Here is an 18,700-nt window from a genome sequence, read left to right on the forward strand (position 1 = left end):
AGCAGATGCTAGGCCAGGACTCGCTGCTCAGCGGCTGCCGACCCATCACCAATTAGCAGCAAACTGGACAAATATGCTCAGTGTTGCCTCCATGAGCATCAGCCCTTGCTGCGACCACCCTACCTGGGGAGGGAGAGCAAAGGACATGGAAGGAGGGAACCCCCCGGGCAATGCTGTTCCCAGGCTCTGACAGAAACCAGGAACCCTGCTAGCTCGGAAATAAACAGTTCTCATCCACATCCCATGGTTCAAGATACCCAAACAAGTTCAAATCATCTTCCAAAAGTCATTCACAGTTAACAACCCCTTTTCTGAACTTCACTGAGGTTAAGGTCAAATTTTTGCTGTAGCAGTGGAGCAAATTCTGTCTCCAAACTGTGAAGAAAGAAATATGAGCTTCTGTGTAAATTAAGAGCTGTATTCACAGATTGTTTTGATCTTTGCTGTTGGTTTTATCTTTGCAGCTTTAAAGAAGTGCTCAGTTCACCCTTCCCAGTGATGGTGCATTGGCAGCATTTCACCTTCTGGGCCATTTTTGAGGAAAATGCCCATTCTAAGGTTTACCTGAAATCTCCCTGTGGCTTTTTAATACCCCCCAAGGAAACAAAAGAGGATGGTCCCTGTTACAGCGAAGCGACTTGACTGTAGTTAATAACAACACCACCAGAGCAACGCAGAAGAATTTAGGGAGGGAAAGGGCACATTTCACTCCTTGCTCTCAGAGAAGCTGATCTTGCCTTTAACCTTTAGATGGTCCTACACGGGCTACAGATCGAAGACATCTGCTATGAGACAGCTGGATTCACATGGCCGAACTATCATCCACAACCTTCAAACAAAACCACACCAAAGAGAAGGTGCTGCGCCCCACCGCTGGCCTAATTCCTGCCCTGGTGAAGGTAAAATCTGAAATCTCTCTGAAGTGAATCCACTTTGGCAAACACACCAGAGCCAAGGCCACGATGCCACCCCAGCGCGGAGCCGGGCCAGGCTTTAGGGCCACCTCACTCGCGAGAACTCTCTTACACAAGTGTATTTATTTTATGGATGCCAAGTCGCTGCCAGGATCTGAAAATCATTTTATAAATGACATATGACTTCATTTTACATTGTTTTTAATGTGTAGACTGGTTGTTCAGGACTAAGGCTGCCACATGAAGCAGTTATACAGCTCAACCCTTTTCCAGCCTGCCAGCTGATGGGGAGTGGTACAGCTCATCTCACACTAAAAGTCTCATAGGAGGATTTTCTCCAAAGGATTCATATTTAGCCCTTTGCTTCCCCCTAAATTGCTTTCCCTGACCCCATTTAAGAGCTTTTTGAAGGACACTGACACTTGCTTTTCAGATTTCCATCTAATCCTTCTCCCACTTTGCATAAATCAGGAGTAACTGCACTAAAGTCTATTTCTTCCACAAGCATTAGCAAAACTGCTAAAACCACCAAGATTTATTTCAAACACTGGCTTCAGTCCTAGCAATAAGTAACTTTGAGCACGGCAATTGCTCCTCACTTAAAGGACCTTGGCATGGTATTTGTTCATCTGGGTCTTCCTGTGTGTCTGTTAAGGGTGGGCTCACCCACTCAGGGGTCTTTCCGACCCCCTGCTCAGCCTCCTATTTCAGTAACATGTACAGAATCATAGAATTATTTTGGTTAGAAAAGACCCTCAAGATCATTGAGTCCAACCATAACCCACCCCTGGCACTAACTCATGTCCCTGAGAACCTCATCTCTGCATCTGTTCAGCCCCTCCAGGGATGGTGACTCCAGCACCGCCCTGGGCAGCCTGTTCCAATGCCCCACAGCCCTTTGGGGAAGAAATTGTTCCCCAGATCCAACCTCAACCTCCCCCGGTGCAACTTGAGGCCGTTTCCTCTCGTCCTATCCTTTGCCACTTGCTGGAAAGATTTGTTTTAACACATGCTACTATTGTCAGACTGGTTTTGTTGAGCTTCTTCCCTTTCACTCAGCCCTGTCCAAGGCTGTACATCTCTAACATTACTCATCGCTCCTACATGCTGTCCCCACCGCTGGTTGCCACTGGAGTGACACCAGGGGGTGGACTTCATCTTGCTTTATTAGATGAAGAGTAAAGCGAGCAACTGCAGAGCCAAATGCTTCTCTTAACTTCCCTCTATTAAAATCAATGCTGTTACCATGGTTGGAGTCGGCTGTCAGCTTTATAGCCCAAAGAACTGGGCGATATGGAATGGCCATTATCTGCCAGCAGCAGTGGGGATGACATAGCTGTGTGTCCGTCCCTGCGAACAGCAGGACCCTGATGCTTCCCCCATCACCTCTCTGCCTCCATTGGGGTCGTCCAGCCATCAAAGTCCACAGCACAGACTCCATCTGCTTAATGAGGGGCCCTCCTTGTCTGATTGATGATCTGCCCGTGGGCTCCCACTAGTTCCCTTCAAGGCAGGAACAATCTCCAGTATTTCATATACTGGTCCTATTAGGAAACCTGCCTTTGCAGGGAGGTTTGTGGCCTGTAAAGTTTGCACTAACGTTTTGTTCAGCAGACAGCACTGGCTGAATTGCAGCTCAACAGGTAATTAACCAGCAACCCATCCACAGCCCAATTCACATCGTTCCAGCCGAATACATCATATCCATGCACACATGGTAGTATAGCCCTTATTTCTTAATGTGTGTAAACCCAGCTCTATACCTATAGGCATCACCTATATTAAATTAATGATTTTTAAAAATCACCCTATACATTTGCACAAAAAAACATGAATAGAAACTAAATCTTTCCTGTTTACCAGAACATCACATCTCCGCTCTGTGGCTCAGGGGATGTGGGAGAACAGGAGCTTCGCTGTCTGTTTTCCAGGGTTGTTGAGCATATGCAGATGAAGACAAAAACCCAGCAGCACAGACACCTTGGAGCAATGTCTCCCACCTCTATCAGCCTAGAAATGCTGCCTGCACCAGGGAGGACTCTTCATCTGTGTTCCTTTACATGACTATTAGTGTCAAAGTGATTGTAAAAAGTCCCGCAGCTAGGGATAGGTCTGTGAAAGCCGCAATAAGGTCTTCCTGGAGCCTTCTCCTCTTCTTTGTAGTGGAGAAATGGCTAACAGGTGGTGCAAGATATAAACAGATAAAAATACACAAATCCTATCGCATCCTATCCTATCCTATTCTGGGATAGGGATTCAGCATCTCATGGAAATGGGTTTGCTGAGCTTTGTTATCCCTTCCCAACATTTGTCCCCTTTAAACCCTTTCCCCATGTTTCACCTGGCAGCAAAAGGCCACTCGGGAGAGGCTGCTGGAGCTGCAGGGCTGTGGGTGGGAGCACACAGGGCTGGCACATGTCTGGGGGGCAGAGCTGTGCTGTGGGTCAGATGTGGGGTGCATTGGCAGAACCCCAAGGGGCTCAAGGCCAGGATCTGCATGGCAGGGCTGGGGTGTACGTGGCTCCCTGCCTGCCCTCTCTCTCCAGTTTCTGCCAGTTTAATCAGCACCAGATTCACACAAACTGTGAACAGCAAATGGAGGCATGGGGGGAATGCACTCAGGATAGAGAAACATGTGACAAAAGCTGCACATATTTTCATCAACCAAAGGCCAGGACATAATAATAATCACTTTCCCAGCCCGGAGGAGAAGAACAAGACCAAGGGTTTCTTTTCAGAGCAGCTGAGACAATAGTGACAAAGGGCCACACAAGGTCAGTGACACTTTTGCAACTCATGTCAGCTGAGGAGCTGGTCCTGATCTGTCATCTCCCTGCTGATTGCTGACAACTGAGACCACGAGGCACAATCCACCTCTGTGTTACCGAGCAGCAGAAACCTCCCCGCGCTCAATGGGGCTACACAGCGCCGGCAAACGAGACAGAGCTTTGCTGCATTCACCTACGGCAGCTTCGCTCCCTGCGCTTTGGTGACTCGCTGTGATTGTCACGTCGCTCTCCCCCCACCCCTTCATCAACCCCTTCAGCCCATTTGCATGGCTGAGAAGGGACAGAAACTCCACAGTTGCTGACTGTCAACAGTGTCCTAAAGAGTGCCATTAGTTGGCACGCAAATTTTCCCTGTCGTTCAGCAAGGGCCTTCTAGGCACAGTGCTCAACGTATATTTTTACAGTCCTGTTTGCAAAACAAAACAAAACAAAACAAAACATGGCAACTCGTTTTCTGTTTGGAGTCTCTGCCAGGTATGCAGCAAAATCCTTACATCTTTCTCAAGGTACTACTAACCAGCTGGGCTTCAGTCTTAGAGCTTGATGCTCCCTTTGCTCCTCCCAGTGCTGAGGTTTGTGTCCATAGGGGACATCCCCCATGCCACCTGTGCGCAGCAGAGGAGCGAAAACCTGCAGGAGGATTTCCCAGCGTGTCTCACACCTGGCTGGGTGGCAGCGGGCAGACTATCAGATGTGGGTTTAGATACCTCTTCCTTCTCCTTTTCGTAAGGCTGGTTGAGGAGAGGAGGTGGTAATTATAGATCTGTGCCTAGGACTGTGTGAGTGCTATAAAGAGCTGATGGTTAGCACCTCGACTGCCTTTCCAGCCCCAGGAGAGGCAAAACTGATCAGGATTCAAGTTCCACATCAGGTTGCAATAGCCTGAAAACTCACCCATGCAGACGAGGTTCTCATCACCTACATGGACAATCTCCATTCTTACAGGTCTTCAACTGCCTTTCCTCAGAAACCCACGGTCAGAACTCCCAGCAGGACAGAGCGGTGGGGTGAATGTGAGCTGTCTGCATCCTGCCCAGGAATACGGGTGGGCAGGAGAAGACACTCCACCAGCAGAGACCGTGGAGCAGCAAATGGGCCAACGTCCTTTGCACCCACCTGCCTACCTTTGAGGGCCCATCATTAGAGACTTGCAAAGGACTGGTGTCATTAACAATAAAGCCTTGTGCCTGCTCAGGAGATGAGGGCGAGTTGGGACGTGGCCAACTTCTCATCCTGTTGCACCCTCTGAACAGCCAGACAAGGATCCCACCTAAGCCAGTTTTACAGCACATAACACCACTTACTGCAGGGCCCTTAGCTAAGAAAGTGTCTCAGGTGCACTGACCTCCTTTTGCAAGTAAAGTCACGGTACCGTTTTCTAAAGCGGCATAAATGGGGGTTGAATCCCCTTACGTCCTTCCAGGTCCCCCCGCCCGCAGCCCTTGATTCCTTGAAGAAAGTGGTGGCTCATGCTGTAATTCCCAGGATGAAAGCACCCAGCCATTGTGCTCCCCATCACAGCCACTTTCCAAAGTGTGTGTCTGCCAGCGAAAGAAACACTTTAATGTTTGCTATGCGAGAGGAACTGTTTATACCCCATTCTGCTGCTGTGTTTCACTGGGGTGAGAGACAGCTCTGGGCAACGAGGGATTAAGGGGGTCCATTGTATCCTTGTCTGATGTTGCCCACCATCCGCTGCCATTTGCATACATCCCACATTCAGGATCCGGGGGCATGGAAACAGCCACCCCACCTGCTCTTGCAGTTGGGCATCGCTGCTTGAGCAGATTTGGGGGGGGAAGATGCGCACGGGGAGAAGGGTTGGGACTGTGGCTGTGTAGGGAAGGTAGGACAGAGTGGGTGGGGTGGGGGGAGAAACAAGAGTAAACATGAATTGGGAGGATTTTCAAAGCCGGCAGAGGGCCTGGAAAAGGACAGGCTTTGAATTCTGCATGTTCTTTTAACTCGGCCTCTGATTTGAAGAGGCCCCCGAAAGCCTAGTAAGCCTCATTGAACTTGAAAAGCTACAAGCTTCCTTTCTTCCCCATTTGCTTTGTCTTCTCTTATCTCATTCATGTGAGACATCGCTCCCACCCCAGCCCTCGCTGGAGAGAGGAGCCAGCTGGAGCCCCCAGCATCACGGAGAAGCAACAATATCACATCGCTCCCAGAAAGCCCAGGGACAATGGGCAGGAATTATTAGCGAGGTGCTGCGGTGACCCCGGCTCAGCCGCGGATACAGGCTAATCAGGGGAACCGGGGCTTTCCCCACCAAGGCTGGGCAGACAGACCCTGTACCCTAGGGGGCTGCAAAAAGCCGGGCTGCAAAACCTTTTCTGCAGAGAGGAGGGTTTGGGGGATTGGTTTTAAGGGGACACTTGTGAAGACCGGCAGAGCCTGCAGTTAACCCCTTGCAGTGGCAGCTCAACATGCTCTTATTGGGGTCCCGGCTGACCCTGTTGCTGCAGCTGGGGTGCAGAGTCCGGAGAGTTTGGTCCTGCATATTCGCAAGGGTAATGAGATCAAAGCAGATGGAAAATTGCATAAGTGTAACCTTTCTGTGGCTTTCCTGTGGGGTTTTGCACAATTTTGCATATTGTCGTGATATCAAATCCCCACTCCCACCTTGCTGAAGGATGAAGGCTTTGAGACTGTTGCCCACTGAGGAGCCACTTGCAGCCTGTGTCATGTGCTGAACTGGTCAAGTCATATGGAACCACAGAATCACAGAATGGTTTGGGTTGGAAGGAAGTTCAAAGCTCCCCCAGTGCCACCCCTGCCATGAGCAGGGACATCTGCACCAGCTCAGGTTGCTCAGAGCCCCGTCCAGCCTGCCCTGGGGTGTCTCCAGGGATGGTTCATCCACCACCTCTCTGGCCAACCCGGGCCAGGCTCTCACCACCCTCAGGGGCAACAGTTTCCTCCTCATGTCCAGCCTGAATCTCCCTCCTTTAGTTTAAAACCATCACTCCTTTTCCTATCTCCAAGTCCAAGACCCAGAAAGGACCGAGCAGGAACATTCCACTACATGATCCTGTGTTAAAGGATTTGTCAAGACCAGTTAATGGGACCAACTGCTGCCTTCAATGAGGACAAGGGTGCACCCGCTGGCTGCAAATATCTTTAATCTTACTGAGAAGGAGAGGTAAAATTCCCAGGTGTCCCAGCATACCTTAGGGAGAACATTACGCCACCAGGTATAAACAGTCACCCCTGTCCATGATATCTCCCAGTGCTGATTCTTCACTGCAGACATTTACAGCTGGATCGTTCCCTGCAAGCTGCACGTAAAACCTGTTAAAAGTTACAGCCAGGTGGGCCTTTTCTGATGGGTATAGCACTAAAAGGCAGCTTTCTGCAGCACTTCTCCCACTGTGTGAGTGGGGAGAGGCCGAGGGTTTGGAGACTCTTCATAAACAAGAAAAAGCTCAGATATAATGAGAAAACCTTTTGTGACATAAGGACCTCTGCATGTCAAGTAAATTCATTATATACCAGCTTGAATGGCAATCTGACGGCCTCCAAGTGTCTAATGCAATTACACTGAGATGGGAGAGATTGTACAGCTGTGCTTCCCTGCTAATAAAAGAGAGCAAAAGTAACAAAAAGGGGATGACAAGAAACTGAGGGATTTCCACCGGGCACGGCAAAGCCCGCGGGAGTTCCAGGGCTCCTGAAACTCTCTCAACTGATTTTGGAGTTCACAGAGTTCACAACATAGGCAGAGTTCACAGGTTTTTTCCCCAGGGATCTGAAAAAAGATGGGGTTTTCTCCCATCCCTCATCTCCCACCTTCCACGGGGAGATTTCCCATTAACTACTCAGCAGGGGACTGCGAACTGTGCTCCATTCATACAAATCTGGGACAGCCCCTGTAAACTGGGTACATTTCCCCTAATATATGCAAGTCCAGCACGTATTTTTTCACCTGTGCAACAGTGCAGGGTGCTTTTCTGCTCCCCTCCTATGGTACCATGTCCAAAGTGCATGGGACACCCACACATAGGGTAGAATGTCCTGGAAGATCTATAACTTCCACATATACATAGCATCCCATTATTATTCTATACATATAGGACCACCCTAAAGCAAGACCTCCTTGCACTGATCGCTGGAAAATGAATAACAAAATCACCCTCACACCCCTCTCCTTGGTGCCTTTCTTGCCTATAAGATGGGGACAGACTTTTGAGCAGGGCCTGTTGTGACAGGACAAGGGGTGATGGTTTTAAACTAAAGGAGGGAGATTCAGGCTGAACATGAGGAAGAAACTGTTGGCCCTGAGGGTGGTGAGAGCCTGGCCCAGGTTGGCCGGAGAGGTGGTGGATGAACCATCCCTGGAGACATCCCAGGCCAGGCTGGACGGGGCTCTGAGCAACCTGAGCTGGTGCAGATGTCCCTGCTCATGGCAGGGGGGCACTGGGGGAGCTGGGAAGGTCTCTTCAACACAAACCATTCTGTGATTCCTCCCTGGCTGAACTGGGAGACAATTGTGAATAGGTTTGCTGGTGTGAACACAGACTAAACCCTAATCCCACCTCATTTAGAGTAACGGGGTACCTAGGTCAGGAGAGCAGATATCCCAAATGACTTTTCTGGTCCAGAGAGGGATGCTCCAGAAATTGCTGTCTACCTTGGCAGGCCCTCTGAGGATTCACCCTTGCTCAAGCAGTCCTGGTGAGTTAACCTCTGTCTTCTCTTCCACTTGAAGGGTTGTTTGCCTCAGATAACTGGGGCCTTGATTGTCTTTCCAGCTCAGGTTTGTGCATCATACCAGTAAGATTCACACCTACACAAGTGAGCCAACAAAACAGCACGGTTGCTTGGGGACATGTGTTGTGTACTGCAGCTTAAACCTTTCGCTTCAACTTTTAGCTTAAACCTTTTCCAAAATGACAGCAGATAACCTGAAAATGATTTTCTGAACATAATAACAGCTTCTGCACAGAATATTAAACCACTTCATTTCATGCTAGACAAGCCCTGAGACCCACACGTTCTCCCTGCGGCTGTTTCAGCACTTTGTGCGTCCAGCCCCATGGGCAGATTCTCCAATAATACCAAATATCAGAATGAATGAAAACTAACCCAAATTATCTATTGAGAGTTTTCTGTTAGGACATCTAACATTAATAACAAATGCCTGAGGAGAGCCAGAGTTAAAGGTAGGCACTGGCAATAAATTTTGAGATATATTTTATTTAATTTGGAAGAAGTAGCATCATGTCTTCTATTTACACTCAGGTATTCATGCTGTACTTTGCACTAGATGACAGGCTGCTTCTACTAAAGTGGTGGCTAAAATTTAGGCCTCATCCAACTCAACGGGGAAATTCAAAATGAAAAATAAAAAGGATTTCATTTCGGCTGCGGGTGAGTTAATTGTGTTTGGCTCTGAAGGGTTGTCTGTCTTCATTATTTTAGTTTAGTCTAGATTAGATTAGATTAGATTAGATTGATGGATGGGGGGAAGAATGGAAGGACAATATATTCCCTTTTTAAGAGTAATATACAAAATAATTAAAGTCAGATGAATTTCACAAGAATATAAATCTGACTAAAGTTAGGTGACCACTATGGACTCTTTAACCTTGAAACAGTTGCATACACAAGACACGTGTAATTACTTCTCCACACCAGGTACTCCTTTATAATATCCTTATAGCACAAAATCATTCATATTGAAAGATATCCTAGTGGATCTCTCTCTGAAAACATCAAAGTTTTTCAAACTAGCAGGCATTTGGCAGCAAAAGGTCCTTGGCCCAGGAGCTGTAATTGCTTTACCGACATTCTTTTGTGACTGTGCCGAAGATTTCAAATGATTTTTTGTTAACCCAGAAATACATCTGTCTGCACCTCCGCAGAAGGAAAAAGGATCCTCTGCAGCAAGACGACACCTAGAAGGCAATTCTGAGCTGCATCAAGTAGTTTTCCAGCTCTTCAGAACAAAGCGGTTGACTTGGCTTGGAAACTCAGCCAAATAAAATCGCAGAATTCCATTCAGTTGACTACAATTGGGAGTTTATGAAAGAAAAGCCATTCCTCTACCAAAACCGGGCAGTTCAGAGGCAGGAAACACCAGCTGCGACTTCAAAGCTTTGATTAGTTTGTTTTTCACTGTGCACACTAAAAGATTTCCCGGTGTCCAGCCCCATCTGAAAAGCTACCTGAAACACAAAGGGTGCTGGAAATCTAGGCCTAAACCTGCACCATCAACACAGGCTCAGCTTCACGATCCTTTTATCCAATATTTAACCACCTTTAAACATCAACAAATGCATGCTGCTGACTGAGGAATGGTGTAACTAGTCCAAAGGCGATCTAACCTTGTTTTTTTCTGCCAAGCAGGCATTGTTTAGCCCATATTTTGCAAATGCCAAGCTATTTTCTGACCCGGTCCAGCTGTTCCCTTTGTTAGTCACTTCCTTGGGTAGATACACCCATGACTCTTCTCTCTCATGGGCCAGCAACCCCATAAATATGAAAGCTGAGCTTTTCCTACCCTTAATCATCCAAATACTGATTGTGTTTTTATTTCATTGACCCCGACTCTGAAGCCAGAATATGAAAGGGTGTAAAACTCAATTCATTTGCTCTATATACTAAAAGGAATAGGGGTTTTTTGTTTGGTTGGTTTGGTTTTGTTTTTGTTCTTGTTGGTTTGGTTTGGTTCATTTGCTCTATATACTAAAAGAGATAGGGGTTTTTTGCTTGGTTGGTTTGATTAGTTTTGTTGTTGTTCTTGTTGGTTTGGTTTGGTTTTGAAGTGATTATTATAAAAACATCTTACCTAGAAGTTAATAATCCTACTGCTCCTTAACCTGCAGTGATTGTGCATGGGCTTCTGGACCCCATTGCAGACAGAGAGTGAATTTGAAAGCCCTGGATGCCTTGTACCACAGTGCCAAAGCAAACACTGACCCCCCGGCAGCGCTGGTGCTGCCCAGAGCGCGTCTGGGAATAGGTGAGACACGGATGGATGACATGAACAGCTGAAGAACCACACCAAGTCAATCAAAAACCACCAAGAACAACCGCCCTGGCTATTTAGCCACCATCCCGGCATCCTTCTGATCAGGCAGCACGTACAAGAAGGTGTTACCTCCCAGCAGAGTGTGAGAGTTTCCTCTTGAAGGAACCACGATGTGAGCAGCAGGGTGACCCAGTGCTCGTAGACACCCCGCAGCTCGCCGGCCATCCCTCCTGCTGACGCTGCTTGGCTTCTCTCGCTTCTCCCACTCAGACCTGTGGCTTCAAAACCTGGGGGCTCGTCTAGACAACACTTCCTTAAGTCTATGAGTCATACTAAGGACTTCTCAAAAGCTTGTTTTGTGGCAAGACCCTCTGCTTGACAGAGAATGAACTCCTGCAGGCTTCACAGCGATTTCTGCCCAGCAGATGGAGGGAAAATGCCTTGAGAATGGACCTTAATTAAGATGTTGTGTCTACTATAAGTCAGGCTATCTGCAAAAGTACCCATGTAGCATATGTGTTTGATCTTATCGCTCTTGTTTTTGCCACAGCCTTGTTTAAGGCTAATGAATAAGAAGACGGATTAATTTCTTGGTTTCTATGGGGGAAGGATGCATGATTTGAGGGGAAATACTGAGTCACGCAACTTGTCACATTACAGTAATAAAATTCATACTTCTTATTTTAATGGGATTTCCGAGATTTCCACACCATTTGCTAGTCTAGAAGAAAGAATGAGATTTAGTGGATAAAGCACCAGTTCAGGTTTTTTTTCCAACACCCAAAGCTGTGGTTTCAATGTGATGTAATTGCATAAAAAAAGCATCCCTGTCCCTAGGAGGTGCATTATCCTGGAAAACCACCAGCACAATCCAGTTGAGTCCTCTTCCATGCCCAGCAGTCTCCATTGTAGCCCATATGGTCAGGAGCATCAGTATTACACCAATATACAGATACACAAGTGGAGGAAACCTCTGTTTCTCCTGGTATCATCCTACAGATATATTGGAAGACTTTAGTCTAACCTGTAGGGCTGCGATCACTGTCCCACTGATGGACCAAGGCAAGACCTTGGAGTCACAGCTCAGCACAAGGGGTTCACCACCTGCTGCTGATCTCAGTTTGATTTAAATACCAACCTTAACGCAAACCATTTCTCCCTGCAGAAGCTAAGCCCAGCCACCTTACTTTATACAGCAGCACGTTTCACTTGCAGACAAGGCCTAAATGCATCAGGTATATCTGCTCGCGGACTGAAATGGAGCACCTAAAGGGAAGTGTCTGTTCTGGCTTCAACACCGTGGAGAGTCATTGACTTCCAGGCATCTAATCTTGTTGAGAAAAACCTCTATTTCTCCTTCATGTGCCAGATTTACCATCCCAGCCCTACAGGTAAACGTACCCCTGATGTACGTTTGGCCAAAGTTATGGATGCCGAAGCAGTTTTTGAACAGAAAGCTCTGCATTTTTGTAATTAATCCCTGAGTTTCCTGTCTTGCACACTTCAACCGGACCTCCTGTGCTTCCCACTAACCCCACAAGTATGAGCAATGGAGTCCACTCTGATGTGAGGGGAAGGCCACAGAGAACTGGTCTTCTCAGTTCCATCTGTACCATGAAAATCAATAGGGCCAATGACCCAGGATGGCCCTCCCTGTCTCCCCGCACGCGTGTGCCCTACCAGGGCAGTGGCCTGGGCCAATAAACCACCTCCAGGGCAACGTCCAGGTGTGAGCTGGGATCAGCAGATGCCAGGGGTTGCTCACAAGCAACTACATGGATAAGTCACATGAAGTGTGCTGAGCGGTGCTGGCACCCTCCAGGATGTAGGATGAACCTTGTTTGATTTTATTTATGGATATAATTTAGTATAGATGAAATTATTGAGTTCTGAGTTCATCCTTTAGCATGCGGTGGCCATGATGGAGGGAGAATGGGTTTCCAGTTTCAATTTTCCCCTCTACAACTGGAGAAGAAAGGAAGAAACTACCTCCTGCTTCCCTCTGTCTTCAGCAGCCAAAAAGGTTATCAGCCCTGATCTTTCTCTTTCCCAAACTGAAACAACTCCAGCTGAATCACGCTCTGTTTCACTCCGTGTCTCTCCTTCTCCTACTCCTTTCTGTGGCAATTTTGCATCCTGGCTCAAAAGCCCCTTTGAGTACGCAGGGAACATACGCCTGAAAAAGAAAATCCTCCTTCTTTTCAAAATAATTTTGCTGGCCCCGCTACGCCGTTCTCACACTGCTACGAGCTTCAAACACTCCCATTTATTAACATGCAAAGCTGAAGAAAAATTGGCAGCCAGGAGAAAGGCTCTCAGAGCCCTGTCATGTAGCGGAGCAAGAGCCGAGCATCACGGAGCCGAGCACCTCATAAACATGGGGCTGACGGGGAGACGGGAGCGAGCCAGGAGAAGTCACTCCTGGAACATCGCTCTGGTATGCCGAGAGCCTGAGAACATACAGCAGCACTTGCTTTGCTTTTTCAGCCCTGTGCGTTTAATTCTTTCAGAACACAAGACTGTTTTGAATAGGAAGATTTCATTTAAAATCAAATTATTAATCTTCCGTGTTTCATTCGAACACCAAACATTAAAATGTCTCACTTCTGGCAGCCAGGCTCTCTGGAGGCTTTGAAAATCCTTCACTGATGTGTCTATCCTACCACTGGTTATTTCTGGAAGTCCAGCACGTACATAAAATGTTGCTTTGTGCATCAATTAAACTGGGTTGCACATACCATACCTAATATGAAACCACACAGGAAATGAAAAGTTAAGCTACCTAACAGCGTACACTCGCTCTCCTGCGCCCCGAGCCCCCGGCACCACCGCTAACGCGGCCACCGCAGACCACAGAAAAGCTGTAGCAACTTTAACGCTGCTTATAGAGGGACTTCAACACCTCCTGCGCCCTCCCCAGAGCATCGTTTCACCGGAGCTGTGTGGTCTGACGTGGGGGAGAACAAGGTCTGTGCAGCCGAGGGGCTGTACGTCACGGTGACGGGGCTGGGGTGGCAGATGGCAAGTGGTATCTGTGGGGGTGATTTGCTGTGTTACTTGTGTCAAACAAATCTCACTTCATGTCACAAAAGGCAAACTCAAATTGCACAGCTTCATATGTCCAGGTAAACATAGAAACACAAACATTTGCACGCACATATACATGGAAAAGATGAAGGGCAACATCTTCAAACTGGAGATGTTCAAAGTAGAAGCTCACGCTGCCAGAGCAGGAAAGAAAACTTTCATACCATCATTTCAGTCCATACACACGGTCCTGTTACAACGGAACACAGTCAGTTGGGATTATGAGGATTCGGCACCATCTCTACATCATACAAAGATCTGCCCCAGTGTTTGTCTTCTGGAAATCCCTGCTGAGAGGGCAAAACCCTGTTACGTTCAGGAATCACAGAACGGTTTGGGTTGGAAGGGAAGTTCAAAGCTCCCCCGATGCCCCCCCTGCCATGAGCAGGGACATCTTCACCAGCTCAGGTTGCTCAGAGCCCCGTCCAGCCTGGCCTGGGATGTCTCCAGGGATGGTTCATCCACCACCTCTCTGGCCAACCTGGCCCAGGCTCTCACCACCCTCAGGGACAACAGTTTCTTCCTCATGTCCAAACTGAATCTCCCCCTTTTAGTTTAAAATCATCACCCCTTGTCCTGCCACAACAGGCCCTGCTCAAAAGTCTGTCCTCATCTTTCTTATCAGCCCCTTTTAAGTCCGGAAAGGCTGCACTAAGGTCTCCCCGGAGCTTGTCTCCTCCAGCTGAACACCCCAACTCTGTCAGCCTGTCCTCCAGCAGAGGTGGAGCCTGGCCACGTCTGTGCCTCAAGAAAGAGTGGGGTTGGTGGTCCTACCTGTGTCTGTTCCTCCAAGGAGACACCTTTGCTTCTCCAAAGGACAGCAAGCGTTGCTCCTCACTGCCATCTCCCCAACATCTGTGCCATGCCCAGCACACCAGAGAAGCCTGGCTTTCCTCTTTGGGCTGGGGACCTGGGTTGAGCCCGTTACCCCAGGCTCACTGCTCAATAAAGCCTGAAATGCAACATATCTAAAACCACGTATGGCTGAGACACCGCAATTCAGACTTTGAGGAGACAAATCCTAAACTACAGTCCTGACTCAGGGGCTGCAGTTGGGCACCTAAGGGCAGGAGGGCTAAACCCTGGTTTCTGCTCCTGCATTTGTCCCCAGGATAACAACAAACCCCTGCTCTCACTGGTCTCTTCTTGCAGGCTCCTGGGGACAGAGACCAGCTCCTCTTGTGTTTTTTGCCCACCACAAAGTCCTGTGTCAGCTGAGTCCCAACTGGGAGGACTTGAGGCTCCAACAGGGACAAGTGAAGTCCTGTGCACCGGGAGGCCAAACAGCTCACTGAGCCTACATGGAGTTTGTCCATCCCTTCCAGAAATCAGGCAGAGATTCATCAAAATCTCACCAGGAAAAAAACAAAACAAAACAAAATTCAGGTGCTGAAGCAAGCCATTTCCTGTGAGGGAAACAACCGCTTTTACAGGTATAAGTGAGGCCAGATTTTCTACAGACGCAGGGAAATTCTTCATTTTGTGAGTTGGAATATATATATTTTTTTTTTTTTTTTAAGGTGGAGGGGGGAGTGGAGGAGACAGGAAATGTAAAAGATTTTGGAAACATGAAATGAATAGGTCAAGACACGTCATTTTGCTGAACCAAAGCAGGAGGCAACAGCTTGAAATTGAAATTAAATAGACCACCTGCAAGAAAAGTAGAGGAAGGGGAGATGGGGAAGAGGGGAAGGAGGGGCAGTGCTGGCATGAATATAAACCACACATTTTTTAAAAGCATCCATCAGTGAATTATTAAAGATGCTGTGCTGCTCATTTCAGGTTTGGACATCTTGGCAGTTGTGATGGGAAACGTGCCAAGGCACATGAGCACGGCCTGAATACTTATTTTTGAATTGCTGGCAGGCACCTTTCCTTTAAAACACCAACTCTGGTGAGTGTTTGGAGGAAAAAGTGCTTGCTCTAGGACCGGAAAAGATACCTCCTCCCACCGCCACCGAGCGCGCGGTGACGGGCTGGACGTGACGGGGGTGTTTATGCAGAGGGACGAGTGTGTATTTGAAGTGTCATCGGCTCTTCTCCCCACTCTCCACTTGAGCCTGTCCAAATCGTCGCTGCAAAATTCATCTTCCTCCCACGGCTCAGACGCAGGTACCGCTGCCCTCTGGGCTGGATCCTCCATCGCCTTCCAGCTTCTCCTCCCCTGTGCCGCTGCCTCTGCTGACCCACAACCATCAATCCTTTCGGGCTTTCTCTCTCAGGGTCTCGGGAGCATCTCCTCGCCAGCTCCTTCGGCATATCTCGTTAGCCTACTGTGCTAATTCCTGTCCTCCCCCTGACCAGATATAATAAATCCTGTATCTCTGAGACGGGCTCTGAGCTCCTGCTAGAAAACTGAGGCTCATCCCCGGTGGCCTTGGCACTGCTGAATATCTGTCTAGACCGTTTGAACCCCGGTGCCGAGGACTCCACAGGCTGTTGTAAATCTCATTTGAGCAAAAACCCCTCCTTCCTTCCCCCTCCTCAGTTTGATGAACATTTTGAAATGGGGAATGAAGCGAAGCAAAGCTTGGCAGAGGGTAAATTTGATCCCTCCCCATGACAAAGCGAGGGAAACCACAGCCCCTGGCTTGAGAACGGCGCAGAGCAGAGAGGAGAAAGTTACAGGCACATGGGCAGAATAAATTCAAGCAATTGCCAGAATATTTGTAAATAAAATAATAACCAGTGAAGTGAAATAAGCTGACACGCGAAATGTGCATGTTGATTAAAACAGCCCCGGAGACCATTAAATGACAAAGTCACTGTGTATGCCAACAAAACCCCAACCGTAGCCCTGATGCATATTCATAGCAGCTGAACAACAACGTCCCATCACGGCACTAACGAGGTTCTGCGCTTGGGAACACGCTCACATGGAGCCAGGGGGAGACTGTTTGGTGCCTGACAAATTTGGGAAGGCTACAAGTGTTGAAATCTGTCTTTGTTACTTAACAAACATGGAAGTAAGGGAATGCCATACCTCTTGTTATGGAAATGGCACACAGTGCTGAGGATATATGATAAGTCTAGGAGAGAATTACAAACATTCAGGGCTGATCCCTTTGAAATCTCTGGGAGTTTTGCCATTTATTTCAATGGGGGCTTTACCAAGGCCTCACAATGGATGTAGTCATTTATCTGCAGGCGTCGATGCGGTTCCCTGTGCCTTGGCAGCCGCGCTCCTCGCCGACACCTGGCAAAGGGCGTCACGCTCCTGCGGAGCGAACACGTGAGTGTCATCGTCCCCGTCGCATAATCGGGCAGGTGCAGAGGGGGGTGACAGTGACACGCGGAGGCAGGGACATCACAGCACTTTCTACCTGCTCTGCTCAGCCATCCCGTCTCGGGCAGCTCTGTGTCTTTGCAGCCCAAGGGACATCACAGCCACACACACCAGGCAGGTGCCTCCTGTTTCCCCAAAACAGCTTGAGGGCTCGGATTAACTTCATACTATACTTAGCAAAGACTCTAGGGCTTGAGCTTCAGCAATTTGCCTATGGGTGTACAGGGAGAGTGCTGGAGAGCTCAAAATTAAAGATACCTGCCCCTGAAAGGCTCCTCCATAAAGGCACTTGGACAGGTCCCCTCTGTGGGCAAGGGGCCGTGGTCTCCAGCACAAGACTGTTGCCGACCAAAGACAAATCAATTTACCTCCTGTACAGTCTGTGCCAAGGTCCTGGTGCCACTGATGTGACAGCAAGGCCCTAACTGAGGAACAATCAGGCTGCACTTTGTATACCAAGAGGTGAAAAAACAAAAGTCATCGACCAGAGCATCCTGCAGAGCCGCAGGTGGGTGCCATGGTGCAGAGCGCTGTCCTAGGAAATGCCTCCACTCCAGGAACTGCAGCACTGCTCTGGTTTCAGAGTAGTGATGTGGGTACATGCTGGTGTGGATGTAACATTAGCAAAAACCAGGACCTCTGCAAGAGCTTAACACCTCACCTTGCAACGGGGCTGTTTGTAGCCCAGTTACTGCTGTTTCAGAGTCAGTTACATTAACTGATGTCTTTCCAAAATCCTCATTACAAGATTCAAATCTAATCTACCTGCAGGGTTGTTTAACATAGAATCATAAAATCATTTTGGTTGGAAGAGACCCTTAAGGTCGTCGAGTCCAACCATAAGCTAAATCTAGCACTAACCCATGTCCCTGAGAGCCTCATCTACATGTCTTCTAAACACCTCCAGGGATGGTGACTCCACCACAAACATGCTTAAGGTGCCCAGTTATTTACTAAAATCAGAGGGGAACCAGTAAATCACACAATTACACAGGATTAAAGGAACTAGTACTAAAAGACTTGCTGTCTTGGTCAAGTTAGGGTTGGTATCGCCAACCACAGCTCCACTGTGGAGAAAAGCACCAGAGCAAAGAAGGTTACTTGGGAGGTACTTTAATTGCAATTATCACCCCTGACCGGTCTGTCTGTTACAAGGTCATTTGTTCAGCCAGACCCTTCTATTTATCTTTATGACTGATTAAAAGACACCCAGAAAGAGAAAAGAGAATAAATCACTGGGGATGGGAGGGGGGATGTCCAGAATATTGCCATAAATCTGCCCTGTCACTTTAAGAAGGAGCAAGTGGTCCGAAAGCATTTAGAGAGCGAATTTATTCTGCCTGTACCTTCCAGGTCGGGGAGCAGAGCTCCCAGTGGGGCAGGCTGGGGAAAACCAGCCAGGGACGTACAGCAGAAGCCACTGATGTGAATGACAGTTTGCTGGTGGGAATCAAATGTTTCTTGTTTGTTCCAAGATGGAGATAACAGAGTCAAGAGGTCAAGTGGTGTGGGAATGCGAAAGCCCTGTGAGTAATGTGGCATGATAAAAACCGAGGGATCCAGGGTGCGGGGCGTCATTGCCACAATAGGCCAACTCGCAATTCAGAGAGATCTTAGATCTTGTCTGTATTTAAATATTGACTGATAA

This window comes from Nesoenas mayeri (genome assembly GCF_963082525.1).
Source record: "Nesoenas mayeri genome assembly, chromosome: 19".
Taxonomy (NCBI): Eukaryota; Metazoa; Chordata; class Aves; order Columbiformes; family Columbidae; genus Nesoenas; species Nesoenas mayeri.